This window comes from Equus asinus, chromosome 16 (assembly GCF_041296235.1).
Source record: "Equus asinus isolate D_3611 breed Donkey chromosome 16, EquAss-T2T_v2, whole genome shotgun sequence".
Lineage (NCBI taxonomy): Eukaryota > Metazoa > Chordata > Mammalia > Perissodactyla > Equidae > Equus > Equus asinus.
Genome location: NC_091805.1, coordinates 30434327 through 30452573, shown reverse-complemented (window position 1 = coordinate 30452573; position 18247 = coordinate 30434327). Strand labels below are relative to the sequence as shown.

The 18247-nt window shown below is 40.5% G+C and overlaps 1 protein-coding gene across 9 annotated transcripts in view; it reads right to left on the bottom strand.

Annotated features, from left to right (window-relative positions):
- The window catches only part of TLCD4 (TLC domain containing 4), a 100006-nt gene that overhangs the window by 64930 nt on the left and 16829 nt on the right, over positions 1 to 18247 (bottom strand). Inside the window, exon 1 of one of the 9 annotated variants that reach the window (XM_070486888.1) lies at positions 17582 to 17787. The exons of 4 other annotated variants lie outside the window; for them this stretch is intronic. The gene's annotated coding sequence lies outside the window, so the exon portion shown is untranslated. Of the gene's footprint in view, positions 1 to 3501; positions 3887 to 3927; positions 4269 to 4495; positions 4911 to 17581; positions 17788 to 18247 lie in introns of those variants that run through there. 4 more of the 9 variants (XM_014836360.3, XM_014836357.3, XM_014836356.3 and 1 more) reach the window with 4 other exon arrangements.

Sequence of the window (18247 nt, the reverse complement as noted above, 5' to 3'; positions counted from 1 at the left end):
TCCAGTTTGATTGTAGATCTTGAAATAGATGTCTAAGGAAGTCTTGATAATCTAACCCTTTTATAAAATGTAATGCAAATACTTTTCCAATTCTCTGTGAGGCAAGCGGCCAACTTCCTAACAAGTTTGATCAGCAAATGGGATTCTGAAAGAACACACTCCATCCACTCCTTCTGCACAAACTTCTCAAAGCGAGAAGGGGAGATGTGAGCCTCCTGCTCACCCACTCTGCACCATGAGACCCTCTGCTCCCTATCCAGCTGAAGAAAGTGGACACGGCCTAAATCCATCCCCAATTTGTTCTGGATCCCTTTGTCTTCTTATTTAACCTACAGAGAAAAATCTACTGCTCCAAAGATACTGCTTTCAAATCCAAATTTACTCATTCCACACTTCCTCTTCACTCAAACCAACTGTTTGCCTTGAAGTGGATAGAATTGGTAGGAAGTCCCCTTTCTGCACCTGCCCATCCAGCTGCCTTTCATTAATGTGAGTCCCGCACCTGTAAAACACCAGATGAGTTCCCCTACACCCTTGTGTTCCCACCGAGAGGGGTCCAGATATCTCCCAATCAAGTCTGTCCCCTTCCACCTCCTCCAGCATCTCCAACCCCAAAGCCCAGCCTGCTCCCCAGCAACCTGTTTTTCCATCCATTAGATAAATGGTGTCCAAATAGTGGTCCGTAATAAGTTTTTCGAAACAGAAATAGAGTAGAAATAGAAACAGAAAATAGAATATTTATTGTAGGCATACGTATTGTTTCATGAAACTTGTTTCAGATGCACATATACTTATGTTCTATGTCTCAATGTAAAAATGCATTTTGTACTGTGTTGTAATCCAAAAATGTTGGAAACACTGCTTTAGATAAGCCTTTGTCCATCTAGCCAGACTCCCCACTCCCTATTGGTCCCCCGGCGCAGCAGCTCCTTTCTTCATGCTGGCTCAAGCTCCGAACACACTTCTAGCTGTCTTCCTCAGCTGTTTTCACAAACCATGGCCTTTTACGATTCACAAGTTCCTTCTCATGTATCCACAGGATTGTCTTCTCCTTGAACAGACCAATGTTCTGAGCAAAAAAACATTCTTTGCTATTCCTGCCTTCTTTTCAGGTCTGGGATCTGAATGCAGCACATCCAGCTGTCTCACTGTGAATAACAAACCTCAGAGAAGCAGGACTCCATTCTTTCATCTCCAACAAGAAAAAACACCACCAAAGTCACTCTTGAAATACCTTAGATTTCCTTAGAAGACTAACTCACTTTCCTGATGTAATGCGTTCTCTAGTGTAATACGTCCAGTGCCTGATCCCAATGCCAGGTGAATACAGCTCACTCCTAATGCTGAGTCAAAGTCTGTTCCCAACCTTGAGAACAGATGGTTACTCCACCTCCATATTGCTTTCTTCTTCCTCTCACAAGGCAAATGGAAAGAGGGAAAGCACAACAAGACAACTGTATGAGCTTGGTGGCATCCTGTCCTCTCTCAAGGAGGGTGTCACAAGCTGTCCAGCACAACTGTACCCCCAGTACTGCCCTTCCTTGTCCAATTGCCCACAGTTCTCACCCAGGCAATTAATTCATTATCTTCCTCTAGAAAAAAACTAGTTTTCTGTATTTTCCTGTAGACTGTTCAGTTTACTTTTCTCAGCTAAACTGAGTATCCCACTTTTCAACCTTCCAAGAGATACTGAAGCTAAATCAATCCTTAATCTGTAGAATATGGGACATTAATTTGAGGAGGGTGCAGGAAGGCACTGAGATCTGAAGGTTTCTCATGAAGTAAACTGTTCAGTTTCCTCTCATACTTGGAAGGCCAGCTCTGAGGGAGGAATATAAACACTGGGCCTCCTTTAAAGCACCAAGGGAGGCAAGTGAACAAGTCTGAGAACTGCAGGATAGCTATACCAGGCTTTGAGGGGCAAGACACACTCTCAAAGGGAAAGGGGCAGAAGGGGAGGTTACATCTAGGGCACATTCCAGAATTTGCCTTGCAGCTCCACCACTCCCTTTCTGCCACCCGGCCCTTTTCCCATTTCCCAGTGGGGAAGCCAGGGGTACTTTACCACCCTCTCCGGTCATCCAGTTATTTGGAGGACCCTCAGTCCCTTCCAAGTCGCCACTTCCTCCTCCCCACTCCTTTGCTGGAAATGCCCATAATCGGTGTAGGACTGAGTTAGATTTCTGATAGCTCACTGCTCCCAAAGCCTCCGTTTACTTTGGTAATCAAACGACTCTCTCACCAATGGAGATTTCAGAAAATGAAGGAAAAGATAGACCAACGCTGCCTCCACACTCCAGGGTCTGTTCAGAAGACCCAGCTTCTTTGGAGTTTGCCAGATGTGTCAGCCCCTTGACCACTGCCATTCCTAGGCACCTCCAAGTATACAGCTTTATTCTTTCCAACGAGGTAGAGAAGACTTAGCATGAAAGGAAGAGGAACAGAAAGCTAATAGTGTAAATAATTATGACGGCCTGAGCAGCGGAGTGTGAGACAGGTAGACAGGTCAAACTCATGCAAGAATACACAGTAAGAATTCGATCCCTGGAGGTAGGTAAGGTGGCAAAAGGGGCTGCCGAAGTAAGAAAGAAAGAAGCACCTTCAAATGTATTACCCTCAGGATCACCTGGTGCCACAGGAGGGAGGATGGCAAACAAACTAAAATCCATGGTCCCTCAAGCCATTCTTTCCAATTTCCCAGCGTTGCAGGAGTACACTTTTCTAATTCAGTTTCACCCAGACAATTTAAGGAAAAGATAAACAAGGGAAAAAAATTCTCTACTTCATCTATAGCACGGCTAAAAGGGAACTGGGATTCTCTATGTCTTACCTTAACTGGCTACACAAAGATGAAGCTGCATTCCAACCTATACCACATGCTCACAGAGCAGCATCTCACTTAAAACACACACACAATCCAAGATCTATCTTTCTCAACTCCATTTATGACTGAGCAAAGATTTTACTAAAATGACAGTTTTCCTACTTCACACATCAACTCCTAACGTCCACACAAACTCTTCCATCTTGTCCCCAAACTGGTATTGGATTCATTTAAATATTTTGTCAAAGATCACACTTTAAGAACTTTATAAGTTCATATAAAAATGTGCACCACATTAACACTGAGATGTGTACAACTAAGACAAAACTGGCCAGCAACAGTGGCCAGTTTAATGACCCCTTTAACGAACTTAACTCAAAATGTTTTCACAGCGGTTTTCCTCCCGTCTTGGGGCACTAGGAAAATGCTAGCATTACAGATGCCATTTCACGGCTGGGTAAACCGAGGCACTTCATTTCATCAACCTGCCCGGGGTTACAATGGGAGAGCTGGAAATAGAAACCAATTTCTCCCTCTTGACTCTGCGCCCAATCCCTCTCCCACCAGACTCTTCAGCCACTCGGTGGCTAAAAATGGGACCCACTTGAGAATTGCAAGGATAAATAAAAGCTTCTCGTTTTATTTAGTAACGGGGAGGTGGGAGGGGGGAGACTTACCCACTTGATGCACCTGATTGCGTACCGGCCTCTAACAAGCAAGCTTCCCCCAGATGCCAAAGCACCCCGCCCTGTGAGCCGAGACCCGGAGGCAGCCACGGAACTGCGAGCGGGACGCGGGGCGTCTGGGCTGCGCGGGGCCGCGGGCCGGGACACCCTCTGCTCCCCGAGCGGCGCCGCAGCCCGCGGGCTGGGAGGATGCTGCGCCGGCCGCGCACACCTGCTGCAGCCCGCGGCGGAGCCCCCTCCGGCTCGCGCGCTCGGGACGCCCACCCCGCCTCCGGGCGCCGCAGGGAGCCTCGGCCGCGCTAGGCCGGGGGAGGGCAGCAGGGCGCCCCTGCCTGCAGGCTGAGCTCGGCGGCGCGGGGGCGCCGCGGGGCAAGGCGAGCCCGCCCTTCTCCCCGAACCCACTCCAAACAGCGTCACCTGTGCCGGGTCCCGGGGCGACTCGCGCGCGGGCGGCGGCTGCGTCGGGCCGGGAGAGGCGGCGGGTGGTTACGGGCGCCTGCTCATCCGGCCCGGCCCAAGGGCTGGCGCCGGCCAGAGCCGCCCCGCGGATGCTCAGCGGGAGCCAGGAGAGCCGCGGGCTCCGAGCCGCTTGGAGGAGCCGTCACGGAGGCTCCAGCTACCGCCGCGGCCGCCGCGCCCGCCGCGCCCGCCGGACTGCGGGCTCGGGTTACCGCAGAGCGGCTCCTTAAAGGGGCCGCGGCCGCTCGGGCTCCGGCGTCGGCTCCCGCTCCGGCTCCCGGCGGCTCAGACCCCCGGCCAAAGTGGGCGGGGCCCAGGGGCCGGCTGTTGGGCCGACTTTCGGGTGCTGGAATTTGGGTCCCGGAAAGGGCTCAAAAACGGGAAAACCCGAGGCGGGCTGCGGTGGAATGCTGGAAGAGCACACCTCACCAGGGACAGAGCGTGCTGTCCTTCGGCTTTCCAAAGCAAGTAACAAAACTAGCAAGTGGGGAGAAAGGTCTGAGTCCGCTTCCTTAGCGATCCATACCTGGGCTCGCCACGTAACCAGAATTCTTTTCAGATTATGAGTTTACCTTCTGCCTTATATGCCCAAATTCTGCCTAAATGAAGCGCACGGTTTGATCATCAGAAAGGAGATGAAAGGGCAGTTGCTGAATTTCCCTGCCACGTTTGACTTGAAGAAAGCCGAGTCCCGCCCCGTTCTTGCTTGGGGCTGCAGGTGCCTTCCAAGCCGGGTAGGAGACGTTAGCAGAAGAAGCAGGTTCTCTCGGAGCGGAGTCCTCCGGAATCCTTGAAAAGCCCCCCAGGAGTGCACCAGCACCCCACCTACACCCGGAGCCCTCCTGCTGTCAGGGTGGGGAAGTAGGATTTGAATTTTTGGTGCTGGCTGAGAATTCCAAGTTGCCCAGTGCATAAAGTTTGCCATTAAATACTAGCTCTTCTGACCTGCTAAATGTAGCCTCAAAAACTTCTGAGTGTTCTGGATCAACAAGATGGCATTGTTTTGAATAAAACAGAATAACGAAGAGGTACATTTAGGCTGTTATAATTTGCAAAAAGCAGCCACAAATCCTTTCTTTTGGAAAGAGGTAAGATCTAAAGTAAATATTAATTAGTAAACACCACCAGTAATAAGGTAGGGCCGTTACTTATAAGAAATGTCTATCAATAGAGCTAATAAATTTTACCTACTACATACGTGCACACAAACACACACTTTAACTGAACTTTACTGAGGCTCAATTTCTTCATCTGTAAAATGGGGATAATAATTCACAGTCACCTTTGAAGACCACAGTCTTAGCAAATGGGCCTCAGAAAAGACAAAAACTATTCCAGCCTACAGGGGCAGAGACCTGCCCACCTTCACCAGGGAGGAAGATCCTGCAGGCCTCCAAGTGCATGTTCCCTTTTTTCTCCTAAAGACTCCTAAAGGCATATCAGGGCACCAGTGCCCTTTGGCCACAACTCCCATGGTAGTTGCTTCACAATATGGGTAGTCCTCATTAACAGCTTTGGTTTGCCTCATACCTGCCTTATGCACTCACGTAGCTATTTTGTAACGCCCTATGGGCAGAAAGGTTGTATGTGCACCTCTGTGGGATCAACTCTGCAAAAGAACAGACTGAATGTGTTATCTTGTGACTCTGCGTCAAGACTACCTCCTCCAGACTCTCCTATGCTTATCTCCAGTGGTTGATGGTTACTCTGTTCTTTCCTGAGAAATGTACCATCATCATCTTTGGTATGCATATTCTCTAACACCCACTGCAGTAGCCAACTGCCAAGTAAATTCACAGAAATCCACCATACTCTAAGCCCCACTATATTCCTTCAAGTCAGACCTCTACAAATGCATCATGAAAGCTGCAAGATTGTTTTGATATTATATGGAGCATTTAAGTGAATATATCAAGGACAAGGCCTGAGAGATGAAAGGAATTCAGTAAATATTAGTTGAATTTTGAAACTTTTAAACTAACCAAAACTCAATGACCTTAGGAGGTAGAAGAATCTATCAACTGCGTATTTTTTCTCAAAATTTTAATTCAGGTTAATTTCTTTAAAAATATCCATTTCATTATTCACATTTAAGTTTTTAATTATTCTTGGGCCAGCCCCGGTGGTCTAGTGGTTAAGTTCGGCCCTCTCTGCTTCAGGGGCACAGTTTGGTTCCCAAACATGGACCTACACCACTCCTCAGCAGCGATGCTTTGGTAGTGGCTCACATACAAAAGAAGAGGAAAATTGGCAACAGATGTTAGCTCAGGGAGAATCTTCCTCAGCAAAAAAAAAAAACAAAAACAAAAACAAAAAATTTAATTATTCTTAACGTTGTTTACCAATACTCCCTTTCCAAGGACAGTTCTCCCAAATTCTGTATTTACTATCTGAAGTTTTTCTGCATTTAAAATGTGAGGTATCAACACTGAATTACACTTTTCATATTTTTGTTCATTGAAAGAATTCAAAGAAACTCTTCAGAGAAATGAAATTATTCATCCATACTTAAAAAGAGAAAAGATTACAAAAATTCTTTTGAGACAAATTGTCCTGATGAATTTCTGTTTCCAAAACTTCCTAAACTTCTAAATAGAGGCAGTTGTTTGGAAAACTGAGACAAAAAGCTGCTTCTTTCTAAAATGACAAGATAAAGTATTTTGGAAAACTGTCTCAATTCTCCATTCTGCCCCGTTAGTGAAGATATAACCAAAATGACACCAAACATTTTGATCAGAAAGGTTGACTTAGTCAAAAATGAATAACCCTAGACACTGCTTTCTCCTTTATTGGTAGTTTTAGTGTATCAAGAATTTTTTGTAAGGTTTTGGGAGGATTTAAAAGTACTTTCATTTGTTTTTCAGAATTTTTCAAGAAGAAGCTATTTCAGGATGTTAACAATGATTATCTCTGGGTGGAGGAGATTCTATATATTTGTGTTCTTTTTGCTTGTCTTATGTGATTTTTCTCCTATAATACATATATATTACTTTTGTTGGATCTTTATTTTTAATGAAAGTAATACATGTAAGTGAAAATTCAAATGGTTTTTAAAGGCTTATAACAAAAAAATACCCATGAGTGCCATCAGTCCCCTGACCGACTTCTCCCCACCTAGCTTCACCCCAAGTTCCATACAACCATGCTAGATGGTCTTCATTTCCTAGCTGATATGCTTATACCAATGTTTCTGCATTTTCAGTTTTAGACATTATTTGTTGACTTCTTGTCATGGTATTTGAGGATTTAGCTCTTTTACACACACCACCACCACTACTTTGACCTCACCCTTCTTTCTAACACAGCCACATCACAAGTTTCATTCAAATCAACAATTAGGGTTTAGAGGGGCTGGCCCCATGGCCGAGTGGTTAAGTTTGCGCACTCCCCTATAGGCGGCCCAGAGTTTCGTTGGTTCGAATCCTGGGCACGGACATGGCACTGCTCGTCGGGCCATGCTGAGGCAGCGTCCCACAGGCCACAACTAGAAAGACCCACAACGAAGAATATACAACTATGTACTGGGGAGCTTTGGGGAGAAAAAGGAAACAAAAAATCTTTAAAAAAAAATAAAATAAAAAAATAATTAGGGTTTATATCATCCTGACAATGTAAATATAGTACATTGCTGAATCAAGTAAGGTGCCATGATAATGCTTTTCTAGAAAATCTCCTGTACTCCCTTGAGTTAATAATTGCCTTGCTTTTTCACCTTTTTAAAAATAGATCTAAGATGAATTTTATCCAAATGCTTCAACATATCTGTGAAATGCCCATCAATACTATCTTGCAATGCCCAAACACATGATTTTTAGTTTACTCTCTTATTTTGCTAAAGCACAGACTCTAATAGCTTACTCAGAGAGGGTGCATAGAAGGTAAATTTTTAGAGCGCTTGCATGTCTGAAAACGTCTTTGTTCTATTCTCATTCTTGATTGATAATTTGGATAAGTTGAAATCATTTTCCCTCAGCACTTTAAAAGGATTGTTCCACTGTCTTTTAGTTCCAGTGTTGCCACTGAAATGTCTAATGTCTTTCTAGTTCCCATTCCTCTGTAACTGACCTGTTTTTCTTTCTAGAATCTTCCCATTATCTCTAGTGATGATGAAAGTTCACAATGATGTACCTTCCAATGGATCTGTTTTCATTGATTCTGCTGGAAACTCAGCAGTTCTTTCAATGTTATCTGCAAATTTTTTCTTTTATTATTTCTTTGCTAATTTCCTCCCTCCCCTTTTCTCAGTCTCTCTTTATGAATTCTCGTAGTAGGATGTTGAAACTTCTATATTATTCTCTAGACATATTGTCCTTTTATCCTAAGGATCATCTCTTCATCTTTCTTTTCTATTGTCTGAGACAGAGGTTCTCAATTGAGTCTCCCCACCCCAGCCATTGGGCAATGTCTGGTGATATTTTTGGTTGTCACCACAGGGAAAGGGAGCATGCAACTGGTATCTAGTGAGTAAAGGCCAGAGATGCTGCTAACCATCTTACAATGCACAGGACAATCTCCCACCGAAAGAATTTCCAGCCCCAAGTGTCAATCGTGCCAAGACTGTGAAATCTTGGACCAGGAGAATTACTTAACTTTATCTTACAATCTCCACTGAAGTTTCTATTTCAAACATATTTTTCTTTCCCACTGTCTGACTATTTTGTTATAGGAATTCTCCATCAAAAAATAAACTCGTTTCTCTAGAGAAACTTCATACTTCATAGAGGGATCATGTTGGTGGTGGTACGGTAGGGGTGGAACGAGTGAGCACAGGCTGGCTGTATGAGGTGGGGAAGGGACCCAGTGGTCTATAGGTTTGTAACAAATTTAGGGCAATCTCCGTTCTTCAGGCTTATGCCTCACCCCTGCCTTCCATGGCTTCCTGCAACTGCAAGTGCAAAGTCTCCTCGAAGCATTTCCCTTACTCCCTCTTCCACTTTGCTAACTCAATTATCTCTACCCCATCCAACTTCTGGCTTTCAAAATTTATTGAAATCTCTCATCTGCTGTAGACTTTTCTCCTGTTTTCTTTTCCCTTGTGGCTTATATCTTGTAAACCCCTTTCTATGCTATTATTTTAGCGCAACTTTTCAAAGACTAAGTGACAAAAAACTTTTAAATAACAGAAAGGGATCCAGAACAGGGGAAGGGGAAGAACATGGATCTATTTTTTTTTTAATTGCTAACTCATTTTTTAATTATGCCAAAATATTTTCATGAATTTTTTAAAATTTTACAAATTAGTTGAAATTGATGTTACCAATGACTAGTTTATATGTTTATAACTTTTAGATCAGTTTCTTGAATATCCTTCCAAATACTTTTCCATGCCTATTCTCTAGGATTTTTTGAACAACAAAAAGGATTAAAACAGTACATATTATTTTATAATTGCTCAGACTATTCTATTCAATGGATGTATCATAATGTATTTAACCAATCTCTTACTGATAGACATTTATGGACCTTACTGTTGGCCCAAATTTTCAGTTTTCCAGATAGAGCAAAGTAGTAATGTCTGGCTAGAAATTAACTTTAGTATTCAAAGCCAGTCCCAGATTTGATGGGGAAATACTGAAGGATTCCTGCTCAGGTCAAGAGGAGGACAAGTGGGATGCCTACTCTCCCACTGCTAATACAGTGGTGCTGGAAGTATCAGTCAAGGGAACTAGTGAGAGAGAGAAAGTAGAGATGGAACTATGGGAAAAAAAGATTATAAAGTTGTCATTATTTGTAGACTATAAGCTTATATAACTGGAAAACCCAAGAAAATCAATTGAAAAAATATATAAAAATAGAAAATTAAGTGTATATACATATGTGTGTGTACATATACACATATAAATATATGTATACATATTTATAGTATCTATAAAATATAATTTATATATATAAAAAATATAATTTATATATTTTATAGATACTATATATACTATATAAAATATATAGTATATGTACAATATAGTATATAATATATACATATATTTATATGTATATACACACACATATTTGTACACACACACATAATGCCCCCTTACAAAATAAAGAAAAAATTCCACTAATTGCAGCAAAAATTTAAAAGTGTCTAGAAATAAATTTAACAAGGAATATACAAAACATGTATGAGGAAAACTTTAAAACATTCCTACACGACTCAAAAGTAGACATGAACAAATGAAAAGACAGACCATGTTCCTAGATAGGAAAAGTCAACGTACGTCAATTCTCCCTAAATTTTAATTTTTAAATTTACTGCAATCTCAATGAAAATACCAAGAGGATATTTTCTGGAATAGGACAAGCTGATTCTAAAGTTCATATAGGAAAAAAAGAATAATCAGAAAAACTCTTTGATAAAGGAAGAATAGTTTTCTGTATATTAAAAAATACTACAGAATGTCAATAATGAAACTCTTTGGGATTTACAAAGGAATAGACTAATGGAATTGAATAGAAAGTCCAGAAATAGACCCAAATAAGTAGAGTCTCAAATCAGTGGGATAAGATGGACTTTTTAATAAGTGGATAACATCTGGAAAAAATAAAGTTCAATCTATATCTCATATTGTATATGAGGATAAATCCCCAATGGATCACATATTTAAATGAAAAATATGAACAGACAAATGTGCTACAAGAAAATATGGGTAAACTCTCTTCTTACGTTGGAATGGGAAGGCCTTTCTAACTATGACTCAAAATCTAGAAGCCATAAAATATTAATAAATCTAACTAATTAAAAATAAAAAAACTACTATAAGGCAAAAAATAACAATAACATAAGCAAAGTTGAAACACAAGTTACAAACTGGGAAAAAAACATATCTGGCATTCAAATCACAGGTAATGGGCTAAACTCCTTAATAAATAAGAAGCTTCTAGAAATCAAGAAGAAAAAGACCAGCCACTCAAGAGAAAAATAGAAGACATTAACAGACAAGTCACAGAAAAAGAAATATAAAAATGACCTTCACACATGATAAATGGCCCTCATTCATAAAAGATATGCAAATTAAAACTAACCAACCTCATCCCATAAACAGATTGCTATTCTACTTTCCCACTACTCTCTGACTTTGGAGCATTCACCTCTCACTACATTTCTTCATATTGGCTCTACCATCATCATTTTGAGAACGACTGGGAAATTTATGAAGCTATGTCTTTTTTTTCTTAATCTAGATCCCAAACACCTTGTTAACAAAGCAGATAGACCTTAACTGTACAACATTTAGAGTATCGTTGTTTATCAACATACTAAAATTCATGCTCACTGCTTTGAAACATGAAGAATCCATACATCAATATGATAAAAATCAGAACAAACATGTTCTCTATCATATTCCTATAAATAAGTGTTTTTTAAAAAATAAAGTTGAGGGGCCAGCCTGGTGGCATAGCAGTTAAGTGCGCACATTCCTCTTTGGCAGCCAGGGATTGGAGGTTTTGGATCCCGGGTGTGGACATGGCACCGCTTGTTGAGCCATGCTGTGGTAGGCATGCCACATATAAACTAGAGGAAGATGGGCATGGATGTTAGCTCAGGGCCAGTCTTCCTAAGCAAAAAGAAGGAGGATCGGCAGCAGATGTTAGCTCAGGGCTAATCTTCCTCAAAAGATAAATAAATAAATAAAGTTGATAGTTGAATTATTCATAAGTAGTTTTCATAGACCTTATAGCTAAATACAATTTTAGAATTTAGAAATATTCCTTAGTGTAAACGTCTCCTGCCCCACCCACATCCTTTGCCAAATATATTCAATTCCAAAAGGATCAAATTGTTGTAGTGATATAAATCAACTACTTCACTGGTCATATGTTCACATTTACTGGTCATATGAACAATCCTAAAAATAACTAAAAACAAAAAACAAGAGCAATTTTCATTGCAGTATTTTTTTTAATATACAAACATATTATCTCCCTTATATGTCCCAATCAAACTGATCTTCTAATGTCATTACAACTATTGTTTATGCAATGGTATTACTATAATCAACCCATCCCCTACATTTAAATCATGTCTATCACTAACTGATGTTCCTGTTTTAGAGACTCTATATGAGAAGCTGGAAGCATCAAGAATGACAGTTAAAATTATTATTGATATAGAAAATGTATATGCTGCAACAGAATCAAGAGCCCAGAAATAAACTCACACATCTGTGAACAGCTAATTTTTGACAAAAAAAGCCAAGAACGTATAATGGAGAAAGGAAAATCTCTTCAATAAATAGTGTTGGGAAAACTGGACAGCCACATGCAAAAAAATGAAAGTAGACCATTATCTTACACCATACACAAAATGAATTAAAGACCTGAAACCATAAGACTCCTAGAAGGAGCCTAGGCAGTATGCTCTTTGACATCAGCCTTAGCAGTATCTTTTTGAGATCATGCCTCTCCTGGTAAGGGAGAAAAAAAAGAAAAAAATAAACAAATGGGACTACATCGAACTAAAAAGCTTCTGCACAGCAAAGGAAACCACCAAAAAAATGAAAAGACAACCTAATAATTGGGAGACGATATTTGCAAATCACATATCTGATAAGGGGTTAATATCCAAAATATATAAAGACCTCATACAACTCAACCACTAAAAAACAAACAACCCAATTAAAAAATGGACAGAGAATCTGAACATTTTTCCAAAGAAGATATATAGATGGCCAAAAGGAACATGAGAAGATGTTCAACATCACTAATTATTAGGGAAATGCAAATCAAGCTTACAATGAGATATCACCTCCCACCCATCAGAATGGCTATTATTAAAAAGACAAGAAATAACGTGTTGGAGAAGATGTAGAGAAAAGAGAACCCTCGCACGCTGCTGGTGGGAGTGTAAACTGGTGCAGCCACTATGGAAAACAGTATGGAGATTCCTCAAAATATTAAGAATAGAACTACCATATGATCTAGCTATTCCACTGCTGGGTATTTATCCAAAGAACATGAAGACATTAATTCAAAAAGATATACAACATGGATGGATCTCTAGCGCTCTACGCTAAGCCAAATAAGCCAAATACCCTATGATTTCACTCACATGTGGAAGACAAAAAAACAACACCAAAGAGGCCAACCCTGTGGCATAGTGGTTGAGTTCAGCATGCTCTTCTTCAGGGCCCGGGTTTGAAGGTTCAGATCGCAGGCATACTGTATACCACTCATCAGTCACGCTGTGGTGTGACCCACATACAAAGTAGAGGAAGACTGGCACAGATGTTTGCTCAAGGCTAATCTTCCTCAAACAAAGAAAAAAAGAGGAAGATTGACAAAGGATGTTAGCTCAGAGCAAATCATCCTCAAGGAAAAAAAAAATAAAAAACAAAAACAGAACCCAAGGGGAAGTGGGGAGGGGAGAGGGTTAAATGGGTGAAAGGGCACATTTCTACACTGACAGATGGCAACTAGACTTTGGGCGGTGAACACAATGTAGTTTACACATAAATCAAAGTATTATGATGTACACCTGAAATTTATGTAATGTTATAAACCAATGTTACTTCAATAAAAAATTACTTAAATTAAAAAGAGAGTGACAGTTAAAATTATTATTTATATGGAAAATGTATGTGCTGCATTCAGATCTCCCACTTAATCTTGAGGCCTGTGTTCTTTGCATTTTAGTAAAAACGAAACATTTTTGCCGTTGAGCAAGAAATAGTTTTGAAAAATTACCCATTGCTAGCTCTTTGCAAAATACTTTTATTATAGTTTGCAATATACTATGAAATTTTTTATTTTAAAAAGAAGAGAATCTAGTTCCAAGAAAAAAGAAATCATCTTGTGGGAATTTATTTTCCACAAGGAAAGGTAGGGTTCAGGTTACAGATTTTAAAATTCCCCATAGTAGAAAATACAAGGTAAAAAATAATTTTCAAAAGACTGTTACAATTATATGTCTTCAAACTTTGTCAAACATATTTTGTAATAAAACATGGAGTATCCCAAAATGCTAACCTAATGTTTAACAGCTAAAAAGTAGGGAGAAATGGATTGTAGGATAAGGAAAATTTTCACTATTAATACTGTTTATGCACAACATATTAGAAACTATAATATCAATAATGAAAAGATCTGGGGCCGGCTCCATGGCCGAGTGGTTAAGTTCGCACGCTCCACTGCGGCGGCCCAGGGTTCGGATCCTGGGCGCAGACATGACACCGCTTGTCAGGCCATGTTGAGGCGGCGTCCCACATCCCACAACTAGAAGGACATGCAACTAAGATATACAACTGTGTACAGGGGAGCGGTTTGGGGAGATAAAGCGGAAAAAAAAAAAAATAGATTGGCAACAGTTGTTAGCCCAGGTGCTAATCTTTAAAAAATAAATAAATAAATAATGAAAAGACCATCAGAACAAGGAAATTTAACTTAACCTATGATTTCTTCCTACAATCAAATATAAATGAAGCATTTCACAAAAATCATATATATACCAAATTAAAATGAAATGTCAGAATTTTTTTTAGCTTAGAAATTATTTGTTTTGATGTAGATATGAAATTCAGTTTTCCTCTGAACATTTATAGATAGAAGTTGAGGTCTTCAGACTTTGGTCTTTGGCCATAACCAGTTTGCAGATGCAATCTTATCTGCAATGGTTCTCCATCTCTCTGCATGGCTACATTATCCACCAACAACTGGGGGTCACCTTTGACTCCTTTCTTGCCCCCAGAAAAGCATTCAGTGTCTGCCTTAGAGGAATCGCCTCCAAATTAGTCTCCTTGGCTCCAGTCTTGTTCCTACACCTTCTAATTTATCTCCATTGCTATCATCAGTAAGAAAACAATAAATCTTTTCCGAATTTAGAAATAGATGAAATCATATATTCACCAACGTCCGGCTGAGTTCTGGACAAGTGCCTGACTATCAAAGGCCACCACCAATAGAAGAGGGAACATTATAACACATCAGAGTCCAAAGCACAATTGAGTCTCACGACTGTGTTGCGAGAGGTGGATCACTGAACACACCTGGATTTTAAACTGCTTGAAGACAAAGTTTCTGTCTTGTACACCTTTGCACCTTACACTGCACCCTGCAAGATGGGTGTTGTGTGTGGGTTCTCCCCACAACAATTTTCCCTACTTTCCTCAGCTTGTCAAGGAACTCATTTAGGAGTTCAAAGTTCTATGGCTAGTGGAGAGTCCTAACTGATAATCTACATTCTCGCGAGGAAAAGCACAAAAGAATGACGTGCTTCCCCTCATTTTTTGTCCTGAGCCATTACCTAAAGGTAATGAAAGAGACTCAAGTGATTTTAAAAAACTGCTTTGCCTTCTCTTTTAGAAAGGAACTGCCCTCTGGTTTGCACAGTAAGTCCTGTACCAGGTGACACTTTAAAAACTACCAGGACTTGGCTTGTTACACAGTTTTATCCACACAGTATTCTACTAGAAAGGGAAAGTGGCCTCCCTAAGGCATCAATGCAGAGGTGAAAGAAACTCATTTCAATTCACTTTTCTTAATCCAAATTATCAATTCTTTCAACAAAGAACGCTCATTGTAAGAACATCAAAGGAAACTTCAACAACTGTGTAAATTCTGATTGCTAGCTATACAAAAAAATACTTGGAAAAGAAGTAAATATAATCAACAGCTAAGAATACCAACTGCCTAGATTCAACATTTGTTATATTGATTTGGAAGGGGGAGGGACAAACAAATAGAGCTAAAGTTCAAAACCACAGGTCCCCTGAATAACTTAGGGGTTTTTTATAGATCTGCCCTTCTTTGGTCTGTAATGACCATTATGACAATAAAAACTAAGCATTCTTTGAATTTGGAAATCAACATAAAAATACAAAGAGTTAACTCACTGACATCCCTGTTAGCACTTGATCACCCTGAACTGGGAATTCAGCCCTTGCACTGGTGCCCACAGAAAATCAGCTCGAAGAATTCCATTTTTTTCCCTCAACTTTACAGCAGATTAAGGGTTTCCTGAGAAGCTGAATGGTCTCCCATCAGCTCTATATTCTTCTCCCTCTTCCTCCCGACATGGGAATTGAATGAGCATCTTCTGTTACTTAAACTCCTTGGAGTTTCCCTGCTTGCCTAAAGTTCTTCCAAACAAATACAGCACCACCCCTGAAATAAGTCCTGGGAAAAACATTCTTCAACTTGAGCCACCTACTTCACTCTCATTTCTTAATCAGCTCTGGCATTCTCCTAGTCGTTGACCTTGTCATCTCCAAGTTGTGATGATTCCTTGCACCTCATAACATGTGGGCTTTTTTGCTTTAATTCTGAGCTCTACGTTTTGCAATTAACCTTTTGCTCAGTTCACATCTACCCACTCAGTTAATGGCCTCATCCCATTTGTGCAAGATCTCAGCTTTGGCTTAACTCTGTCCTCCCTGTTCCCTCAATCCAATGAACTGTATCTGACATCAACTCCACTTACACAACAGCTGTCTAAAATTCTCTTTCTTGAGCTTCAGATCTACATTCCCAACATCCTACTATATGTTGCCAGATTCTCTAAATGCAATAAAATAGAAGTCGTTATCCCCGTCCTCCCATACTCTTCTTCCTCACTTTTCTCAATTTATGGAGTCATCATGCCTCTAATCACCCAACCCAGAAACCTCAGTTTTCCCAGACTCCTTTCTCTTGCTTAGCCCTCTGTGTCCACATAGACACCATTCTGTCAATTCTACTCCCTAAAGATCTTTCATATATTTACCTCCTCTACCCTTCCTCTTTCACTCACTGAGTTTAGGCCCGTATGCCTTCTTTAACCTCTGATGTCTCTCTGGCATATTCCCTCTTCGAGCCTTTATACACAATGTGCCAGCATAATAATTTCCTTCCCATCTTCTCCCAGTGCTTAGTACCCCATGTGTCACACACAACAGACCCTCAATAAATAGTCATTAATGAAGGGCCGGCCCCATGGCCGAGTGGTTAAGTTCATGCACTCTGCTTCGTGAGCCCAGGGTTTCGCGGATTCAGATCCTGGGCACAGACCTAGCACAGCTAATCAAGCCATGCTGAGGCAGCGTCCCACATAGCAGAGCCAGAAGGGCCTACAACTAGAATATACAACTATGTATTAGGGGTCTTTGGGGAGAAGAAGAAAAAAAAGAGAGAACATTTGCAAGAGATGTTAGCTCAGGTGCCAATCTTAAAAATATATATATTTATTAATTATAGAAGAGACTTCAAATCCTTGTGATCTCACATCTTCCCTTTCCTTGTCATTCATAGATTGCCTCTCTCTCTCTCTCTCCAACCTCATGCTTCTTCAGGATTCTTCTAACTTGCTGTTGATTATCTTCTTATCCTTTCACCTCCAGTCAAAGCTTTCTATTACTCTTTATTGCCAGTTAAATAAATGCAGAGCCTTAAAGTCCTCCATTCTCACTCAGACCTACCTTTCCAGTCTTATGGTTCATACTCGCCCTCTCACATTCTTTATTCAGTCTAGCCAAATCCAACCACGAGTCATTCCCCACAAAAAAATGCTGTGCATTTTCTTGCCTCCTTGCCTTTGCTCATGCTGCTTCCAAAACAGAGAATCTCTTCTCTGCACATCTTTCCCTATCAAAACCTTCCTAGTTTTAAGGCCCAGATCAAATGCCACTTTCTTCATAAAACTTACAGATTCCTCCAGACAGAATTCCTCTCTTCCTCTTATCTCCTTCTTCGAAACTTAGTTTATAACTTGCTTCGTACAAGTATTTCGTTTCTCCTACTAAAAAAGCAGTATCATAGAGTTGTTCAAAGCAGTGTTTTTCAGACCATCTGCCACAGAATAACCAGAATCTTGTGAAAAACAAAACAAAAACAAAAACCCTACTGAATCAGTCTCTGGAGGTAGAACTAAGAACTCAACTATTTAAGAGCAAGCTCCCCAGTAAAGCGCACAGTGAAGTCACAGACCGGCGAGTTGCAGAAATGGACCTTGAAGTCAGTCAGACTGGGAGTTGCATTCCAGTGATATCTCTGTTAAAGATATCTTCAGAAAAAGCTAAAATCATGACTCTGATACAAATAGAAAAGAAAAAAAATTTAAAGATTTTATTTAACTCCTTCAATGAGGGAACCAGAATTTTTCAGAATCTGAAAAAGACCTCTATACAGAGTTGTAAAGTGGCTCAAAGATGATAACAGGCTACAGTTAGGTAATCCAGAAGGATGGCACTAGCTCAAAGATAATAAAGGCATGAGTCAGATGACTTGGAACGTGTCCTATAGGCCATGCAGTTTTCTACTGAAACATGAAATTTATTTCTACACCTCTTACTAGCTGTGTGCCTTTGAGTAT